Genomic DNA, 22,318 nt, shown 5'->3' on the forward strand with positions numbered 1-22,318 from the left:
AACATGATAAAATGTCCCTTCTTCTTGTTCACATTTCTAACATACATTTGAAGTGCCTTTATACATTCTTTCTGGTGACATATACCAACGGTACCTCATTTCATAAAAATTCTCTTTAAGATTATAACATAATGTAAATTTCAGTCCTTTCAGCCACGTATTTCCCCATTGTTCCAACTGTATATTACAACCAAAAATTTTAGCCCACTTTGTCATACATTCTTTCACTTCTTCTTCTTCTGTTTCAAATTTCAGTAAGAGTTTATACATTTTAGCAATTACATGTTCATCATTTGAATATAATCTAACATTTCAAGAATGAAGTCAGGGCATATATGAAATATGGCTATTATTTTCACATCAATGATATTACAGCTCCCAACATTTTTCCTACTACAATTACATTTTGATAAATATTTTTTCTCTGTGTCTTTATGCTATAATCATTTACTTGTCTGTAATAAACATTTTTTAAATGATAAAATGTCCCATAAGTAAGTTGCAGGATTGCAGGAAAGAAGAAGGATGAATGGGAAAATACTGAGATCTGAAACAAAACTACAGTAACTCCAGTAGTACTTTTTTTCTCCCATCAAATAGTATGGGGTTGTTGGGAATTATGCTTCAGGACATCTGGAAGGCACCATTTTTTGGAAAGCTGATCTTGAGATTTGAATGAAGTTGGCAAATCCTGAACAATTACTTTTGCAACATGCTATAATAAACATAATAAGCATTGCCCAGGAATTGTGAAAACACAAAACCAAGGCAGTTTAACAATAACATATTCATAGTTCTAGGTCAGACTAAACTTTTTGATGAAAAGAAGCTGTGAATTAGTGATATAATTACAGTTATTTTTACTGCACAGATAGTAACATCCTAGTTGTTAGCTTTAATGTACAATATCTTACAATTAAAATGATTAAACCATCAAAATGGTAAGTAAAATCATTACTTTTTAAAAAGTATGTACATTACAAGGAGGATACAATATCAACAACAACAACAAAAAATCTTTGAGAAACTGTTCACTATTCCTGGACTTCCTGGAGAAGATGGCGGTCTGAAGATAGCTCTGTATGAAGCAGAGATGATGTCTGCAGACTTTAATATGGAGCCAATTTACATATTGGCTCCTAAGGTCCTCACTGGATAAAAGAGAGAAATGGAGAGACTGCCCAAGTAGTTTCTCATTACGATGGTTCCTTTTCCTCATGGAGAGACTGCAAGACAATGATCTGAGGTGGGGGGAAGGAAATTGGGAGATGGGGGAATTCTCCATAATTGCTCAAGGTGCAAATGGAGCCTTTTTTTTAAAGGACACTAAGTTCGTACACTTCCCTTGCTAACTACCCCCTAATTGCCTATTAACTGTTTCAAGGAAATTAGACACCTGCAAAGTGGTGTGGCTGGAAATAGCTGGTGAGTGCCTTCAATCCTTAATATAAGATTATGAAAATTTATTTGTATAAATTTTAAGAACTCAAAATAAACAGAAAAAGCAAGACAAGGTTTTGGCTGTAGAAAGTTTTAAACAGATTAAGGGCTCAGAAAGCACTGGAAATTGGACTTTGAATATTAAGATTCTGAAATTACTTTTAAAGAATAATTGCATATTTGTGGGAAAGAGAAATTGTTTTTGATACTGAAGACATAATAAGACAAGTAATTTAAAATGGTGTTTAGAGATATCTTTGAGGAACTGCATCGGGATATTGAATCAATTATGTCAGCTATATTGTGTTTTTCTGAGAACAGTCTGTTCTCAGAAGAAGATGTTATAGAACAAGATATGCAGCAAAACTTACCAGGGGAAAACATAAATAAGAATCTGAATAAGAACTTTTCATCAGACATAAAGAAAAACTTGATGAGAATTTGAAAATTGAGAAGGAAATGAGAAACTATACACTATTCCCAGGCAATCTATCCCTTGTTCTTTGTAAATCTTTAGCATCCCATTAATCAGTTAGAATACAATGTGTAGCCAATACAAAAAATATGAAAAAAAATGGTTTTATCTGTCTCCATAACTCTATCTTCTAGTATTTCAATGGACCATATGTTTTTGATTTTCCTTTAAATTAATTCAAGTATATTTCAGAATATAAAGAGAAAAGATTGTAAAATATCAAACCATGATTTTAACTTCAGTTTCAAATTAGATTGGTATCAAATAATACCCATGGCATAATATGATTTTAATATAAATATAAATTCTGGAGTGTTCATCTGCATGTAAAATATAAAAATCTCCAATGACTTTCTGAGATGGTTATTAGAATTAGAGCCAGTTGTTATATCAAAGACATGTGAACAATGCAAAAGTTGAATTTATTTAATTACTGAGCATTGGTTTTTCCAAACTACTCCCTTCCCTTTTTATAGAACACTTATGGAGTAATCTCTTGATAAATATACTTCCATCTCAACTGTCATGGATATATGCTTTCCTAAATATTTGGATTGGTCATATTGTTTTAAACTTTTAGAAATTACAAAAAAAATAGGTTGAAAACAATTAACAGCTAAATTATACATGGCAATGGACAACTATAATGATATAGAACAAATGCAGTTAGTTTGATACACTAAAGGTGCATGTAGATACACTAATGAGACCCAGTTTGGTATAGCAGTTAAGGCATCAGGCTAGAAACCAGAGACCATGATTTCTAGACTTGCCTAGGCACAAAGCCAGCTGGGTGACCTTGGCCAGTCACTTTCTCTTAGCCCTAAGAAGGAGGCAATGGCAAACTACTTCAAAACTGTGCCAAGAAAACTGCAGGGAGTTGTTCAGGCAGTCTCCGAGAATCGGACATGATTGAATGGATTAAAAAAAAAAAGATAACCAAATATGAATATTCCCTTATTTTAATATATATTGGCCAGTGAGATAGGTGGGGGGGGGGGAGGGGAAGTGAGTTGCAGTTGTTTGGTTCAATTTTCCTTTGAAGCTTGCCTTCACTGTTACCCAGCATAGAAGTTGAAAGAAATAAATTCCTCTATTATGTTCAACCTCTCTAGCCAATATAGTGGCGCAGAGCTGAGCAACCCACAGTCTAAGGTACTCATGTACTACTCATCTGTTTTGCAATTTCCAGAGTCCCCCACCCCCCTTCAAATATTGCAAAAGTGAAATTCAGCAGCAAAGCTGTGAGTTTTCAGTGGCATAGCCCCCCCACCCTTTTGGAAAATTAGGCAGAACAAGCCTTTTAAATCTGTAACATATTATTTTAAACCAAATAAATATTCTTCATACAAAATCAATTCCTTCAAAATTGTCGAAAATTCAGGACCCCTCACCAGAGATATTACCAGATTACTATAATTACTAATGTGGTAATTACTAATTATACCAAATTACGATCAGCTTCTACCGTGTTCAGATGCCAAATAGCAGCAGCAGCATTAGCCCTCAAGCACTCAAGCAGTATAAAGCTGATCACCTTTGGAATATAATAACATGTACAAAGGACAAATCGGTCCATACTCTTTCTGTCCCAGTGCTGCCATTCATGCAGATACTATTCTCTTCATTCTGTGCAAGACATACTCCAGGATATGTTGTTGAGCACATCCTGCAGCTCTTCATCTGGGGGGACTTGAGTTCCATATGTGAGGATTCATTCATGGATTATGACACATCAATCATCCAAGCAGCAATTAAACCAGGGGGAAATTTCTTACCAGTTTCAATTCTTACTCTTTTGTCAAATATATATATATATATATAATTCTGCGGAAATAATGGGAATGTAAGATGAAGTCACTTCCGAAACTAACTTTAGTCACTGGTTTGGTTTTATTGACTTTGCCTTTTATATGAGTGGAATGTAATGTTGGATAAGTTTGCTTTATTAAATACGAGTGAAATGACTTCTCCCCCTTCTTTGCTGAGCCCTTCCCAGTGAACAAAAACAATGGCTCATCATTATTCGAAATAGCTTGTTTAGAGTAGGCTTCATTTTACACCAAAGTGTTTTTTCTTCTTTTCAAATGCTTTCTCTTCTGCTTTCAATGCAGAAAATCATTTGTCTTAACTCCTCTGCCATGAAGCCTAACAATGTCCTGTGTGCAAAAAACATTAACCTTGTGACACTCCAAGATGCTTATGCAGCTGAGACCTTGTATCCCACACTTTGCATCTTTTATCTCCCATTTGGCCCATGTCAGATTGAGAGATATGGGAACGGTGTTATGTCTGAAGCAGTGTACAAAATTGCTTCACTTTTTCTCCCTGCTTGATGGTTTTGATGAAATCACTTTATAGACCTTTCCGAATGAACAGCCATTGTGATGTTGATGGGCTGCTCTTGTGCTATTAGGTCTTTGAGGGGATAAATATAGACTTTAACTTTCTCCTTGTTATACAAATACTCACATATTGGTAAATAAGCCATAGGAGATCAAGAAGGAGTGAAACCAAGTGAAATAATCATGGCATTGCTATGTGCTTTGTATTACAGAAATATTTATTTTATTACTTAATTTTATAATTCAAGCCCTTCAGGTGTTAACAACTTTTTAAAGCTTTGGATTTAGAAGTGTGGAAGTAACATTATCATGAATCTCATACAAGGAACAAGCAAATCTATTGATGTCTATCAAATAAGATCTGTCTATTTCCCCTTATACAACTGTATTAAAGTTGCATTTGGTTCTTTTCTTTAGAATAAAAATATATCCTTGCTGTTATATTCCAAGTATGTCAGCTTAATTTCCTGGGAATATTTCTCATTTTTGGTGAATATTTTTCTATGATATGCTTTGCATTCTTATTCTACAAAAAATAGTCTAAGACTTTGAAAAACAGAACCATACATGTAACACACAGACCCCTATGTGTGGGAGGGAGAATAAGTAATATACCATATACTACTCATCCTTGCAATTAATTCTTCTTCTCTTGCATATGGCCATAGTAAAGATAAATTTAAAAAATGCTTGACATTCAAATTGGGAAAATTGGCTTCATATTTGGTTGGAAGAAGGTCTTAAACCACAGCTTCCCAATTTTGATGCCAATTTTAGAAAACAGTGATTTAATTTCACTGAAGCCACATACTCAAATTCAAAACAGGAGTCCTATCCTTATTCCTGATAGAACAATTTGTTTCCTCTTTGCAATGATGTAACTAAGATTACAAATTGATGATTTCCAATTAAACCTTAAGTTAGAGTTTTGTCAGGGTTTTAAGCAAGCCATTATTTCCGAGCCTCAATTTCTCAATTTATAAGGAAATATGTAATCATTTTAAGGATTACTGAAAAAATATTTTCAGCACTTTTGTACTTTGATGAATAAATGTTTTTGAAATGAAGATATCTACATACAGCTGTTTGAAAATGTTGGTCTTTTCTAGTATAGTATAGCCAATTATTTTCACATTCCTATGTTTATTAATAAAATTGTCCTTTTTTCACATGAAAATATTTTTCTTCACTTTCTTCAGACCTTCCCTCCCTTACTTCTGGGGATGATTTAATTTATAGATAGACTGCTACTTCGCATTCTTTTTTTACTCCCTTCTCATTTCACCAAGTCAGAAAATAACACTTTTTCAGAAGAGGTAGATAGCAGCAGAAGCTTTGGCAATTAATGAGTGATGCAAGGATCATAAATCTCCTTAATGATCCCTGCAGGAAAAAAAAATACTTAAATAGAAGAACATTCCTTCCTCTCTTAACTGGAGTAAGACTTTTTATGATGGGGTAAAATGTGATTGCAAAAGAAGCAAGGAATGGGAAAGGCACAGTAGCTTGAAGGGTCATAATTCAATTTAGTTCATGGTAGACCTTCTTGAGAGCTGGAATCAATTTGAACTAATCTTTCCTTATTTGATACTTTTCATACACACAAACGCACAAGCTAGAATTTCCAGATTTCCAAGCCAGCATCTGTAGGAATTCTAGTAGATGAAGTCTGAAATACATCTTGAAGATGCCAGGCTGGAGAAGGCTGTCTTGAGCTGATACCACACTTGTAGAGGACAACTAATTTTCAAGCATTCTTCTCTCAACGAATTGCCTGTTCCCTGCCTTCCCCACCTCTGTTTAAGTTAGTAATTCTATTGTAGGTCTATAATTACTGCTGCAACAATGAATACCTCATAAGTTAAAGTTGCAGATAGCCACTTTTACAACTGAGCATTATTCAAAGTTCCTTTTAAAGGGTTCTTACTGTAATTCATTGAGGAAGAGTGACCAGATTACTATTTTAAAGAGTTACAAGAATGAATAATAATATTTTTGACCTATTCCCTAGATTTACAGAACTCAAGCTAATACAGAGTTTATAAAAGGTGAATTGTAAGTCACAGCAATCTGATTTTTATTGTTTGGGAGAAGATTAATCACACTGCTGATCTAAAGAATAGAAAACCTAGTGATATGCATTGTTACTGAATGCTTTCAAAACCATGATGAAAGGCTCAAATTTAATTTATGATCTTTTTCAACTTCAGTTTTCTTCAGAATATAAAGACATTGACCCAACTTGGAAAGCAAAAGAACATGTTAAACTCATCAAAGCATTTCTGACTAATGTTCTGCTTTCCCTTTTTCTTCTTTGTTCTATATCAGTTTTTAATTTTTCCTGATTGTTCAATAATATATGATAGCTCTCCAAGAATCAAAATATATATATTTTATACAAGACAGTAATGTAATAGTTTTTGTATGGGAACATCAATATTTTCATTATGTGGCATTTGTTTGATTATTTATTTATAAAACTTACATACTACTTCAATATTTACAACTCCAAGCAGTGTACTACATTCACAACTATAATATAATAATGCAATAATATTATCAATTATAATAACATAACAATGTGATTAATATAGTAATACAATAGATGACATACAATAGATGGTGCTGCAACTTTTTCAGACCACACACTATTTTCTCTTATTCCCAAAGTTCTTCAGGGACAGATTTTAACAATCATCTGGAAAACAGATTTTCCAAATTTTAACAATCATCTGGAATCAGGGAAGGGGACACTTTCAGTTCTGGATGCAAGCTATTCCAGAGAAAGGGAGCTCCTACAGAGAGTGCCCACTTCCATGATTCCTCTCATTGAAGATCCTGATTGGACAGCACCTTTGACAGACAGTCTCAGCTTGCATGAAATGGCTGGGCAGATTCTGTCTGAAATAAGCAGTCTCAAAGATAATATTCTGGTTATGACACATCATTTTAATAGCATATCTAGAATATGATTCTGATTTTATAGGAGAATATCTCAGAGGTCATAGAATTTATGGATCATCCTACAGAGAAGGAAATGTATCTTTAAAAGCATCTTATCAGTGTCACAGAATGATCCACTGCCTATTGCTCCGCAGACTTGATTATTTGGAAGGTGGGAAGGATAAATGGTACAATACAGAGATGTGTCAGAACTGGGGAAGTCTTGGGTTGTCTAGATCCAGAGACCATTTCCTCTTTCAATATACCCATAAATGGGATGAAAGTATGGTAGCCTGGGCATGCCACGTTCATTTCTCAAAAGTTAAAAATGAATAAAATAGTAGTAGTAGTAATAATAATACTGATAGAAGAGAAGAAGAGAAAAATGCTTTCTTTTATGCTGTGCCTACCCAGGCTTAACAGGTTTTGGATCTGGCATTTTGGATTCTTCCTCTCCCACTTTTGTTAGAATTCTAATGTTTGACAGTGAAATGATTTTTTGATAGTTATTTTCTATAACTTGATATATAAGTAGAGAATAAAGTCTTTTTTGTTTTTTACTTTGAAAGATGCAAATTTCTTGGACATCAATTAAGAAGGAAAAGAAGAAATAACCCTAATTATTGTCAAACTTTGGTGGCTCTGTTTTGTATATCCTGTCTCAATAGAAGAGAATATATGTAGCTCAGGGTTGAACTGTGGAGTCCTTGGTGTTCTTTGAGCTTGGTTGCTTTCTGGCAGATGTTTTGTTACCCGAGTAGGTAACATCTTCTGTGCGTGTCTGATGTGGTAGTTCTTTGATTCGGATATTGTTTATTGCTTGATTGTATGTATAGTGTTGTCATGAGCATAAAACTGAGCAAACTCAGGGAGGCAGTGAAGGACAGGAAGGCCTGGCGCAATATGGTTCATGGGGTCATGAAGAGTCGGACACGACTTAATGACTGAACAACATGTATAGTGTTAATCCTGGTGTTATTCCCAGCTTATCTGGGTGTTGATTGCTGGTGAAGAGGCAAGACAAATGGACAAGAGGCTGGCAAGGGGACAAAACAAATCAGACAAACAATCAAGCAGTAAGCAACTCCTAATCTAGGGACTACCAGAGAAAAACCAACATCCCCACCAACACTGACAGGGTAAGCTACTGTATATAAACAAAAGCAAAGCCCACTCCCTTCTAGCACTGAAGATGTTACCTAGTTGGGTAACAAAACATCTGCAAGAAAACAACCAAGCTCAGAGAATACCAAGGATTCCACATATCCCATCTCCTTCTCAGATCTGTTTACATTTAATAGTTAATTGATTACAGGTCTTAACCTGCCCTCTCATAAATTATATATTACTTACCATCTAAGTGATAACATTGATTTCCCCAAGGCAAACCAAAGGAACATGCAAATGTCAGTGAAATCATTTAATATTGTTTTGTAGAAGGACTGGATGGATTTCCCTGGGAGGTAATCCTCTCTGTTCCAGCTGGATACTTTGAAATAATATTTAGATTTATAAATAAAACTAATTAAGTATTTCTTTTTTCAATCACTGTAGTCTTGTCCCAACCTGTATAATAATATACTACAACACTGGAAAATGAATGTCTTTTGCAACAAACATGTCTTTGCTTTTTCTGTCTTTCAACTCTTATTTTAAAAACGAGATAAATTCATAATATTCCTTTTTAATATAGTTGACCTAAAAATTCCTACTCAGGTAAAATAGCTATGTTAATGAAATAAAAATGGTAACTACCGCAATCTATTCTGCAGAGCAAAATGTTTTAAGGATGTGTGGAAGGCCTAAGGAGGGAATCTTGCATCACCTTTTTCTCTAGCAGTAGCATTCAATAGTAATGAAAGGAATATTGGGGATATGACCTACTTCTATGCATATGTTTTCACCATTCAGTGGTGGAAAGTCTTGACACAAAGTCTTGCTTTTGTCCTTTCTCCCAAAAGCAACAGATGTTGTATATACCATAATTTTCCCTGTGTTATTTTTATGGCAAATCTGGGAGGGGGGGGGAACAGATTATATTCAGTTTTGAATAAGCCCTCTGGCAAAAACTCAGTATTACCTTCATGATATCATCCTGGCAATCATGTCAGGACTATATGTTAGGTGACCTTCATCCTTGAATAGGTTATGGAAGGAAATGGGAATTCTTGCCACCCTAGTATTTTCAAGTTTTCTGGTGTGTGTGTATGTGTGTGCGTGTGCATATACACACACCTATACACATACATACCTACACACACAAACACACACATTTAAATATATATCAGTGCTGTATATGACATATATTATGCAGAATTTTTGATTGTATAGACCACATGAACATACGTATACAACTATAAGTGCATAGGAATTGTATGAGAAAGAATGGCTTTTGGAAAAGGCACTGGAAACATACCCATTTTATTCTACCAGTTTATCCCACATATTGGAAAAATGAGTACATTTGTACCTGCTAGCTACATTTCATTCTTGACTTTCATGAAACATAAGATCACTTTACCTATTTCTGGTATAATCCTGCCATTCACACCCCATAACAGCCTTCATATGATCTATTTTAGATTTTTACTTATTATTTTAGAATGAGACATTAGAAACCTTCATGGGGAATGGAAACTGGATAGAATTTTTGCTTTAATAAATTCTGCACATGTTATGAAAATAACTTACCACCAAATACCCTTAATGGACAGTGTTGTATAATGTGTAATTTACATTTACCCTAAATGTACCTGCTTTGTGATTATTTTGAAGAATAGGATATAATTTTGATATCAATTTAAAAAATCACAAACAAATAAGTATTAGACTATTATTGTGAATGGTAAGAATTACTACTTTGTCCAACTAGGACAAGAATGAACCAGGATTTAAGCCTGCGGACTACCATTTCTTTTTTCAGCTGTTTGGTACCATAACAGACTGCTACTAGTAGTGCTATTAAGAGCCCTGAAGGAACATTTGTGGTTTAAGGAGACAAATTAGAGAATCAGAGGTTGAAAGAGTGGGAATGGAAACATTTCACCTCAGGGTCCTTCCCATTCTTCTCTCTCTCTCTCTCTCTCTCTCTCTCTCTCTCTCCCCCCCTCTCCCTCTCGTAAATAGAAAATTGCATAGCTAAAGGTTGCCTATTTTGCTGCTGAATTTTGAAATTTCATTTTCAATGTTCTGAATAGGCAAACAGATTTCAAATGGAATATGAGGGAATTAAAGCTGGCCTGTGGTGCTGGTTTGGCTGATTTGAACTAGAAGGCAAAGGCAACCCTAGATGGATGAACAGATTAGTGTAATTTCATGAGCTGATAGAAAATAAAAGGACATAAAAAAGGAAAGAAAAAAAATGGAAATGAAAACCCAAGGAACAGTCTGCTGAATGAAATGCTTTCAGTTGCAGAGATGGTATTTTTTTCTGTGCAACTTATATTTTTACATGAGATACATATATTACATGTTGAAGCAAAATATAATGGCATTGAATTTATAAACAGAAAACATCTATGAAAGAATTTGAGGGATCTTCTGCCACAAGACTGCACATTCTTACAGCTCTTTCATCTCTAGTTGCTGCCATGCGCTATGAAAAAGTTGCTCTTCTGAAACAGTGAACCTTTCAAAAGAGTTAGTTTAGTGATTCTTTCAGGCTCGTACTGCATTAAGTTTGGGCCCAACTGAATCAAATTGTCTGTGCAGCCCCTGGCCTTGGTTTTGAAAGAGTTGGCTACCACTAATGAAATGGCATAAAAGGCAGCTGAGCTAACCTTTTATTTTACTACCTTGGAATGGGTTCCTATTTAGCGACGGCACAAACTTTCTATCAGGTTCCCTCCACAAGGTCCTTTCAGGCCCCCAATAAAGGAATGAATACTAGAACAGAGCCTTTACCCATTCCTTTTTCAGCTCTGTTAGCTCTCAATACCAGAAATGTATTTAAAACTGGGTAAGGTTTGTTAAATCTAATATACCACTGTCATTCATCCTGAACTGAAAGAATCAAACTATATGTGTGATAGGATTTGCAATTCAAATGACACCATTTTACTTCTTGAAAACAGGCTAGTGGAAGGAAAATGTCTAGAGGGGGAGGGGGAAAAGGGAGTTAAGGATCACATTAACTTAGAGCAATAATATTATAGCATAATGGTTCATGATACCATAGAAAAAAACATGCATATAATGCCTTCAAACTCTTGCACAGTAGCATTAATCTGCTAGTGGAAATGGGATTTTGTAAAAGTCACAGGAAAAAAAAAGTTGTGGAGATCTTTTAAAGTGAAATCCTCCAGATTTGTAGTTTACATGGTAGATAATTGAACAATGTTTTAGAGGGAGAATATAAAGATTCAGGGTGGTTTTTAATTCTTTTGTTATACATTTTTTTGAAAAAACAAATATGGATTTTAATTATTGTGACCAAAATGTTCCATCTATGCTTTCTACCAGGTAATCCTGTGCAACTTTATTTGAAATGTCTACTGTTTTCAGTAAGTGGCAGTCATAGTTTGCTTCATGTGAAAAGATGTGAATGATGGATCTCATCTGCTGCACTTCACATATCCTGGCAGTAAAATCCATTGAACAGAATGGGAATAAATAAATATGGACAGGATTGCATTGTAAATAACTTGAAACAATTAAATGTGAGATGTTGATATAGATGAGTCAGAGGCTTTCTTTTATGGAGTTGGTAAATTCCTTAATATTTAAGTTTGAAAATCTTGAATTTTTTGGATTGTCAATTCAAGATACACAGACTTTGAATAAATTGGTATTTGCCATGATATTTAGTTTCACTTTCAATAGATTGTCATTCCAATTTGTCTAAACCAATTTGCACATAGAATATGGCACATCTTGATACTATCCATCAGAAGCAAAATGGTCTACAATGAGACTCCAAATTCCAAAGATGTTCTACTACTTGCACAAGCAAGTTCTTATGTACATGAAATCATGAAAATTGCATGAGTTGACTAAAATAGCAATGCATGAAAACAATGCTAACAGCTATTTTCTTTTTGTTCATGGTACTGTGGATCTGACTATGACAGATGCATGTATGTAAAACCAATTCTTTACATATATGTGAAGTGAAATCCTTTTAAAAATGCATGCCCTGTCAATAAAAATGTGTAAACCAAACTCTGAGACATTTCATTAATGTTTTCAAGTCATTCCCCTCTCCCCATGTGCAGGCTTCTTATTATAACATTAATGAAATCAGATCCATAAGAAAAGGCGCTCCTGTACTGAATAATTAGAAAGAGATTTTGGAAGAGAGAAATCACATTTGAATAAAATAAATACCAAAAAAAAAAAAAAAGGAAATGAATTGATTACTTAGTATTAAATTTTTCTATTGTTGTATTTAAGAGATGCCCTAGGTATAAAATTCAAACAAGAGTTTGTTTTTAACCCATTCAGAGATAATAAAGAGGTGTACAACTTACTAGGTGAGTAATAGTGGCTAGCCCCTACTATCTGTAAACTAGTATTGTTGAGTCCATTAAAAAGTCAAACCCTCAGTTTCAGGGTTCCAGCTCACATGGAAGTCTTTGTATGGTTAGCTGTTCAGATGATCATTCCTAGTTGCAAACAATTATTTTATCCTCACCAAACAGACATAAACTTAGTCCTTTCGTACATCTTCAGCTTTCATATTTATATTTGTTTCTTTTGTTTCCCCAATTTCTGGTTTTTATGCTCTATTCCCATAGTATCCTTTAGGCTATAGTTCTATAGGTATTCAATGTGTTTCATTTATTTTTCTCTTCAATACATGTTAATTGTAACAGAATGGTGCCTTCTGAAGTTTAGGGCCATTTTTTTTTTTTCTTTTCTTTTGGTAGCCAGGAAAGCCTGTCCACCACAACTACTACAAAACTGAGACATGATTTGCTGCCATTTTGGGGCAGAAAACATAAAACAATAATATAAGCTTAACATTAATACCAGAACAACTCCCCACAATTTATACCCAGAAAATCCTGTCTTCGCCTATGTTTAGGAAATGGCCCCGCTCATTTTGCAAACTTGATGTTATTGCCTTATCTCCAAATATTACAATAAAATGAAGATCTCAATGAGATGAGTGCTAAAGAAATTATATTGTGTACATTTAATCACTTAATAAGGAATACAAACTCTTTGTAGAACCCCAAATTCCTTACAGCCCTGGCAATCTTTTATCTTGCTATTCATTCCTTTTGCAATGTTTTTACAATGGTAACTGACCTCAGTTGACCACATGGGATCATATTATCCAATTTTTCCTTCCCATTGATAGAGCCAATTCGAAGGATGAGAGTTCACTAATTCTGCTGAGGCAACTTTTGGATTCTGCTATAAATAGGTCCTTCCAGGACTGCATAATCACTTTTTTTATAACAGTCCACACAAGGTATGACCAAAACTTTTCATGTTCCCAATCTGTGGGATATAATTTAACAACACATCAATCTCTTTAAAGCTTAATTTCCTTCAAAGGACTTGATACACATGAATATACTAAAGTATACCTAACAAAATATTATGCTGCCAAAAGAATGTAGCCTATACCTATATGATACCTAAGTTAATTTCTATATTCCACTGTAGGTCCTTGAAGCAGCCATGAGTAGTGATGTCAGAATTCCACCATGGATACTGCTATGAATAGAGGTAGCAGTTTTTTGCTCCCAATGGATCCAGCATAGGATGAATATTTTCAGGAACAAAACCCATGTATTCTTCAATTAAGCTGAGAAAAAAAAAAAGACTCATTTTTGAAAACATGAGGAAGCCAGGGCCATGGCTTTTCTGTCCACAGCAAAAGAGCCTTAGATAGTCTTTTCAGAGGCCGCTTCCTCTCTACAGCAGGTCCTGCAATTATTATGGTCACAGGTAACTGCAAGAAATTCTGCAAGGAGAAGCAGCCTCTGTTGAGAATCTTGTATCGCTGCAAGCAAACCCGGTGCTTTTATTTTGAAAGAAAATAAAAGTTCTGGGGCTACCATTTATATTTATTATTATTATTAATTTATATGCTGCTCAATTCCCAGCAACTGGGTGGTTTACAAATTATTAAAAACATTAAAAACAACAAGAAACAACAAGAAGGGTAAAGATGGCAGGATGACAAACCAAGTGGAAACCAAATAAAACAACCTAGGTTAAAAGGAGGCTTCAGTTACCCTCACCAAAGGCCTGAGTGAAGAGCTTCAAGGCCTTCAAAATGCCAGCAGGGTTTTCAAAATAAGTATACCCTTTTCCTACTGCCCATAAGCAACCAGTAGATTTATCTTTCTTGATTAAATCCTAGAGATAATAATGTCAAAATGAAAATCTGCTTTCCAAAGTGGTTGGCAAAATGATGAGAATTCCATTGATCACACATCTGTAAACATGAGTAGGATGTCTGGAAAAGGTATTATCATTGCTTAAGTCATTTGGCTTCTTTAGAAAGAAGTACCCAGTCAAATTCACTTTGTCTTACTTCACAAGTACAAAGTTTAAGTCTTGGCATAAAAAGGAGTAGTTGTTGCCCAGATAAAATCTCAAGTGTAATTTCTTGTCGACTTCTGTAGACCACACAATTTTTCTTAAATGAATGGAAGTCAAAATTCACAATAAATGATCATTTATGGAGGAAAAAAAATTAAAAAAAACTTTTTGAAAAAATATTAATATTTTTATATAATGACTCCCCTATTTTCTCATAAGAATGGCCTTTCCTTCCAGCATCTTCTGGGTGTCAAAGTGAATTTTTCATGCCTGAAAGCTTTGGCACTAGCTATATACAACTACTCTTAGGGTTCTTCAGCAGAGTTAGCAGATTATTTCAGCTGAACAACCAATAAAATATAGGATGATTTAACGTAAAGTTTCATAGAGCACACTGGCCATTTTATGCAGTTTTGTTTTTACCTGAAAGAAAGATTTTGACATGTGAAATTGTCCATCCACCCCGGTAGAATTCATAGATGTTCATAATTAAAATGAGGGACTGTGTAGACTGAACTACAGAGTCAATCTTCCAAAGCAAATAAAAGGTACTTGGCTGCTTAATTTTCTTACTTTAAGCATTAGCAGAAAGAAAGGTATATTCTTCTTATAGGCTTGTATAAGGAGAAGTGCAGCGTGATTTTGCTAAAATTATAAAATTGTCAGCTTGGTATGAGTTGTGCCTTTCATGTCTGTACTGCATGAAAGAATGAATTCTTTGCCTTTTGGCAGGCCATAGAATTCTAAACATTAAAAAATGCTGCTATGCTTTGTTAAATTTAATGGCGGGAAGTAGGCATAACAGTGATTTTATTCAAATTAAGTTTTATGCAACTTGTTCAACTGAATAAGTAAAACTCAATTTATTTGAATGCATCTTAAGAATGAAAAGAGACACTGTCCATCCAGTCCAATATCTAGATTCTAGAGTTTTATCCTTGTGCTCTTCATACCACCCTACAGCAGATGATATAAATGCCTCTAGATAGATTCTTCAATGAGTCTTCTTGTGTGACATGTCTTTATGGGGCTCCTGAGCTGAAAACTATTATTGGTATCCTATTCTGTCTACAGTGTTTGTAATAATTCTATTAATCTATAGAACAAAGATTTTTTTTCAAAAAAACCCACCTTCCATAGTTGAAGTACTTTAACTCATATGGTAGAACTGTTTTGCTGAAGAACTTAAGTAAAATTGGACTTTTGCTTGTTTATGAGCCATTCTGAGTTCTTGAAAGATGTGCACAATTGCAAATGAAATGAATAAATACAGTGTTATCAGTGTGAAATGAAAGAATGGTTGACCTATCCAAATGGGTTATGACCAAATCATATCACCGAGCCAGCATTCATATTCTGTCTATAGTTCAGGGAAAAAGTGGATTGGATCCAATAGCAAATCCAACAAAACATAAGAGATTTATTTATAATAGCTTCCAGTGATTTCCAAAGGTGTAAAGGATGACTAAGTCTGATTCCAATCCAATGAAGTAAAAAGGAAAAATATACAGCAGCAACCTGTAAGCACTTATTGTATCCTAGTTTATAATGAGAAATGCAACCAATTGGGGAAGGGAGAAAGCTTTAAAAAAAGAGGATTGAGTTCCATCAAAATTTGGCACTTAATGACTTTTACTATATCAGTACAATTCATGGCCTTGGTCCAGTAGAGGCATTCACTGGTGTTAATGAAGCTTTCTCATCTATCTATCTATCTATCTATCTATCTATCTATCTATCTATCTATCTATCTATCTATCAGCAAAAAAGGGTGTATTTCATCCTTTGAACCTCAGCTTTATTGGAAACTGCCTTCAAATACTGCAGATTATATCCAGGTGTACCAGAAACAGATTAGTGCCATACAGTAAACTAAAAGCTCTTTTGCAAAAGCTCAACTGCAGTGAGAATTTCTGGATTGTAGCCAGAATAAGGAAAGAAGCATTTACAGATGGGATTGGGGAGAGTGGAAAAGAAGAGGAATATACATAAAACAATCCACATATGAAAATAGTTTAAAATTCATAGCTACCATAGGGGCATTATTGTACAAAAAGGTGATTACCCAAACCCAAGAACACATGCACATAAAAGAGAGACATCATAGGTGTGGGAAATCCTTATCATGACTGCTAAAGATACTTTTCCCAATAATAATTTACATTAGCTATTCTCCAAAGCAAAACTATTTTCTAATTTTCCTTTGCCCAATAGAAATAAATGATAAAAAAGGATTAAAAAATGTTCCTGGGAACTAGAGATATTTCATATTTGCTGACACTTTGGATGTGACTTCCTTGGTTCCCTTCATGCTTTACAGCAGGATGTGCAACCTTTTCTTTGAACTAAACAACTTGGCCTTTGAACAGCTTTTCAAGTGTAGCTCTAAAACAGAGTATGACAAAATTCAGATTTGATCCATTTTCTCCAAAATTAATTTGAGATGCTAATTTCCCCAATGTATTTAAACATTCCTTTCTATTGTCACATAGCATCTGCTTCTAGAGTAACCAAGTTGTTTGTTATGTGCCTTTGTGTTATAATTGATATAGTTTAAACCTCAATGGTGTCACTGATTGAAGTGGCTCCATTCCTAATGCTCATGAACTGAGAAAAGATGCTTGATCAAGGAACTCTATCTGAAGTATCCTTGGGATCAAAGGCTTTCATCAAAATGATGGCTCCATCTCTTTATATGTGTATGCAATGTCACAATAAGCATAGAAAACAGCTGAAGCTTTCATTGTGATTGTGTGATACTGCTTCCATCATTTGCCCCCTTTTGGCCCTGCAGAGACTTCTGAATACTACCTATGCAAATTTCTGCATGCATTGGTCTCCTAACTTAGATATCCATGCTCAATTCATGGATATTTGGAATCAAGACAGAGTACAATGTGGGAAATGGGGCTTACAGCTTTTCCCCATTGCCTCTTCTATCTCTCTCATTCTGTAGAGCATTGTTTATGCATCAGTCAAGGGAAGGAGTGTTAGCCTTCATTATGCAGAAATCACAAATATCTCAATATGTTCTGTTTCCCCAGCCCTCCATATGTTGCTATAGCCCTGAAATCAACAACACCCAGGGGGAGACAAAGGAACAGGAAGACAAAAGCAGCATTACAAAGTTGTAATGCAAGACCTACCCTTTTCCTACACACATCATGATGTTATATGCACTTATGTAAGTGGTGGAGAAGGAAGCAGGAGCTCCCATAGACAGCTCTGTTTGGAACAATTACCAACTACATTTAATGCTGAATAGCTATTTGACAATTGCTTGTTTTTATGCTGGCCCTTTTTTAAGTGAACAGTTGTAAACTTTGCTGAAGAACAGCAGTATTTCCAAGTCTGTAAATGACATAAACACTTTACTGATTCACAGTTTTCCATTTTTTTTAAAGACATGTCTGGCAATATGATTCAAATGATTTATTCTGTGAAGAGAAGCTTTCTTTAAAGAGCTAGGATATCACATGATGCCAGTTTGTATCCCCAGTCGCTTTAGTTGAGGTTTCATGCACACATATTTCTTAAGAAAATGAGAACTCCAGTAACAACAACAGCAACATTTAAAAAAGGGGGGGAGGACCCTCTTAAAATATCATCTGCTCCATTTGGTTTACCAAGAACAAACAGATGTTTGTGCAAAACATCACCAAAAGAATTTAGCAGTAGTCGCTACTGAATGTCTCTTGCTGGACCGTTAGATCTACTTGTACAATACTCTCCCGATAAGGAGAAGGCTAGCATATAAATTGAAAAAAAAAAGTGGGACGAAAATGATATTAAAATTACAAAAAGGGAATGTTATGATAACCAATAATGTGAATATGCAAAGAATATTTCATCAGTATTATACAAAGCTTTATAAGGTAGAATAAATTTCCACAGTAGAAGTAGGTGAATATTTAAAGAAATCAAATTTACTAAAAATAACGGACAAACAAAAGCAGTTTATGAATGGACCTATAACAATAAGGGAAGTATGTGAAGCCATAAAAAAGACTAAATTAGGGAATGCTCCTGCACTAGATGGACTATTGGCCTGTTACTATAAATAGTCTGAAGATGAGTTGATACAGCCTTTCCAAAAAATGATAAATGGAATACTGAAATTCCCACAATGGAGGAATGGATTGTGAAGATGTTAGAATTGGCCGAAATGGCAAAACTGACCTGCCTGGTCGGGGACAAGACAATAGCTACTTTTTTAAAAGTCTGGAAACCTTTTATGGACTTTTTGCTGAAAATAGAAAAAATGAAGTGATAATTTATGGATCTGATGATGATTGAAAAAGGATTAAAGAAGGGGCTGAAGGGATTTCTGTAATACCAAAGAGGGAGAAAGGATAATGAGTTTGTTTATAGCTGTTGAAAAGGTCAGAAGTTGCTTATTATTTCTGATTCTTCTTTCTCTTAACTTTCGTTCCTTCTTTTTCTTTTTTGCTTCTTGCACTTTCCTTTTTCCTTTTTCCTTTTCCTTTTCCTTTTCCTTTTTTTCCTTTTTCTCCTTTTTCTTTTCTTCTTATTTTTTTATTTAGATTTGTCTTTTACTTATGGAAAAATTATTTATATAAGCACTTTTGAAAATCATAGATTCTTTTACAAAAGCAAGCAAGCAAGCTAAAAACAAAAAACAGCTCCCCCCCAAACCCATTCTATAGAGTTCACATCTTCAGTTGCTGCACTCTATAATCATTATTGATAAATCTGTGATTACATGATTTGTAATAAAAAAAAAATCAGATCCCTGTGCTCTTATATATTATGAATACAGCAGCAAGTTATAATAAAATATACATTTTCTTAGTGAAAAACTCTCTTCCATTAAACTACCTGACTATTCAGCCATCAGGAGAAATATGCAGATCATTCTAGGAGCAGTAGGGAAAGAAGAACAGAATCTCCTTCCTGTAATCTGTTGCCTACCACCTTTTTTATCAGTAGCCTCTTCTCACTTTCCCATTTGATCTACTTGGTATTATAGAAAACTGATTAAGGCTCTCAGGGCCTTTATGGACCATAGGAAATGTGAAAGGTCAGAGTCTCAAACTTGACAAAGGAATGTTAATAAAGGAGGATAATCAAGCATGCATCTCCTTTCTCCCCTACTCCTACTGTATTTTAGTTCTCTGTGTGAACAGAAACAATAGAAACTGCAATATTAATTAAGAATGAACTGGGCTAGGAGACAAAGAGTGTTGAGTTCACTCTCTAAGAACTGTAAGTATTTGTGTAGCTGGTTGTTTCTCATTCAAGATTTGGCAGGAGGGCATTGGACAGGGGCTATATTTACTTCCACCTTTGCTCAGCCAGTGTATTAATAAATACTCCCTAATATTAAAGAATGTTATTAAGCTTCCCATAACTTTCAGAGGAAACCAGAAATGAGAAATAGCTGCACTAGTGGAAATCCTCAGAGAAACCAGGCAAGAGAAATCTTGCATTTCAAGTTCTCTCTTTTATGCTTTATTGCTTGTTTATATGAAGTTAAGGCCTAAAAATTGAGTCTGTTAGTTATGTCTTGTATGGATGGGATTCACAACAGCTTCATTTAACCATAGTCCTGTCAAGCCAAATGTTTTTAGGAATGACAGCATATTCCAGTCAGATTCAGTTGACATTTGACTAGGGTTACATAAATACTACAAATGCTATGCAATCACAATTAATCACAATTAATACTAATAATCAAGTCTAACAATACATTAGTATATGTAGAAAGATGGGACAGAAGGTACAGAATGATTTAATTGTTTAATTGTCACAATATCTTTGTGCCATTTACTAAACTGGAAATATATATGTATTAGGAAATCATTGATACAATGGCTGAACCCAGAGCTTTCTCCATGATTTTATAAAATGTGTGCATATAGAAGCTACACATATACATCTGAAACAACAATTTCTTACATATAGATGCCATATATGATCCATCTCTGAATAATAGAAATATGATTAAGATAATTAAAAACTTAATGAGCTGAGCTGTGATATACACCTAGAAGATATTCGACATAAGAGACATAACAGCACAAAATACATCTGAAATTGATCTTAAAATAAGTGATTTGCTTTTCACAAGAAAGTCACCTTTTCAGGATATATTGCACAACAAGTCAAATTGATGATAACTAAGTCAAAGCATATAATAAAAGTAAAGAATGAGTTTTATATTGAATGGATTGACATATTATGAACTCGTACTTCTTACAAATGTAAGGTGGGTTTGTTTGTTTTTTTACTTCCCACCAGATTTAAACATCAGGTTGAGCTTATTGTGGTGTTAAAATCGTTCTGAGGATATTGACTGTCTCAGAATTGCTCTGCTAGATGTCTAAAATGTATGAATTCACGGGAAAAGGATCTTCTCTAGAACCAATGTTCTGATTTCTTTCCACTGAGTTGGATCCTGAACAAGGATTCTGTTGCTTAGTAAAGCCTCTATTGAAATGTTATTGACATACTAACTCTATATCCACTTGTAACTGGCATCCAGGGACGTATTAACTGCATATAAAATATTACTTAGGAAAGACTTACAGAATATATTTGTCTTCATTACTTGTTGAGACAATGGGATTTTAAAAGCACTATGTGTATGTGTGTGTGTGAATTTGTATGTTTCCCTAACTGAACATTTATGGGATTTTCTGTTACAAAATCTGTAGTTCATTTACTTTATTTTGGCCCTTCTAGCAAAGCCTTCTAGCAAATAGCTTTCAATGACATATCTGATGGTCCAATATCTTCCAGAAGCAAGGACAATGTTATAGAAACAAAGACAGTTGCTAAGATATTGTGATCATTACTTTTATTTGTTCTTGCTGTTACCCTTTTTTCTTAATATTTCCTCCAAATTTCATGTTTTATTTTATTATGTTACTCATTGACTTCTTTTCCTTAAATTTTTGTTTCTCCCACTGGATGCCCTGAAATAAAACGAAAACTTTCTATGTTGGTTTTGTTTGCATGCTGATTGTTAAAACAGGGTTCATACATCTCTTGTAGAAACATTGTTATGGACAGAGATTTTTATTTATTTAGTACGTTTACTTTCTACTTCCTGAGGCGGCGTGTCTAGGATTCTATCTTGTCATTAACTAGAGCCCAGGAACTGATTTTTTGTTTTAAATGAAGCTATAAATAAAATTATTATCTCTATGAAATTATGGGATAAGTAATGAGCCAAAATTGTGAAATATCTTACACAATAAAGTTCAGATGTATCTTTCTCTGGGTGTATTCTATTCGTTTGTGAAGACATTTTTATCCCAACTATAAATAAACGCATCATTCAATTAGAAATGATAAAAACTTTAAGGAACGATGAAGGAAACCTAAAGTTTTCCTCAGTAACTAGTTCCATAGAATTAAAAATCCATGCAACTTTTTTTTTTTTTTTACCAAATTCTAGCATCTTTTCTTTTGCCAAAAATCCAATGAATTGACAGAGGCACAGGAACAGTTCTTCATTTATCTTCACATATGGAAATATATATTTCTGCTAGAATATATTTAAATATTTATTTATTTTAATAATTATGTTGATTAATAAAGTGCAGGATTCAATTTGTAAAAGCAAAATTAAATAATTAAACCACTTAGA

The sequence above is a fragment of the Python bivittatus genome, unplaced genomic scaffold (assembly GCF_059951505.1).
Source record: "Python bivittatus isolate LINGU-HERP-01145 unplaced genomic scaffold, Pbiv_v1 ctg000070_np1212, whole genome shotgun sequence".
In the NCBI taxonomy this organism is placed as follows: domain Eukaryota; kingdom Metazoa; phylum Chordata; class Lepidosauria; order Squamata; family Pythonidae; genus Python; species Python bivittatus.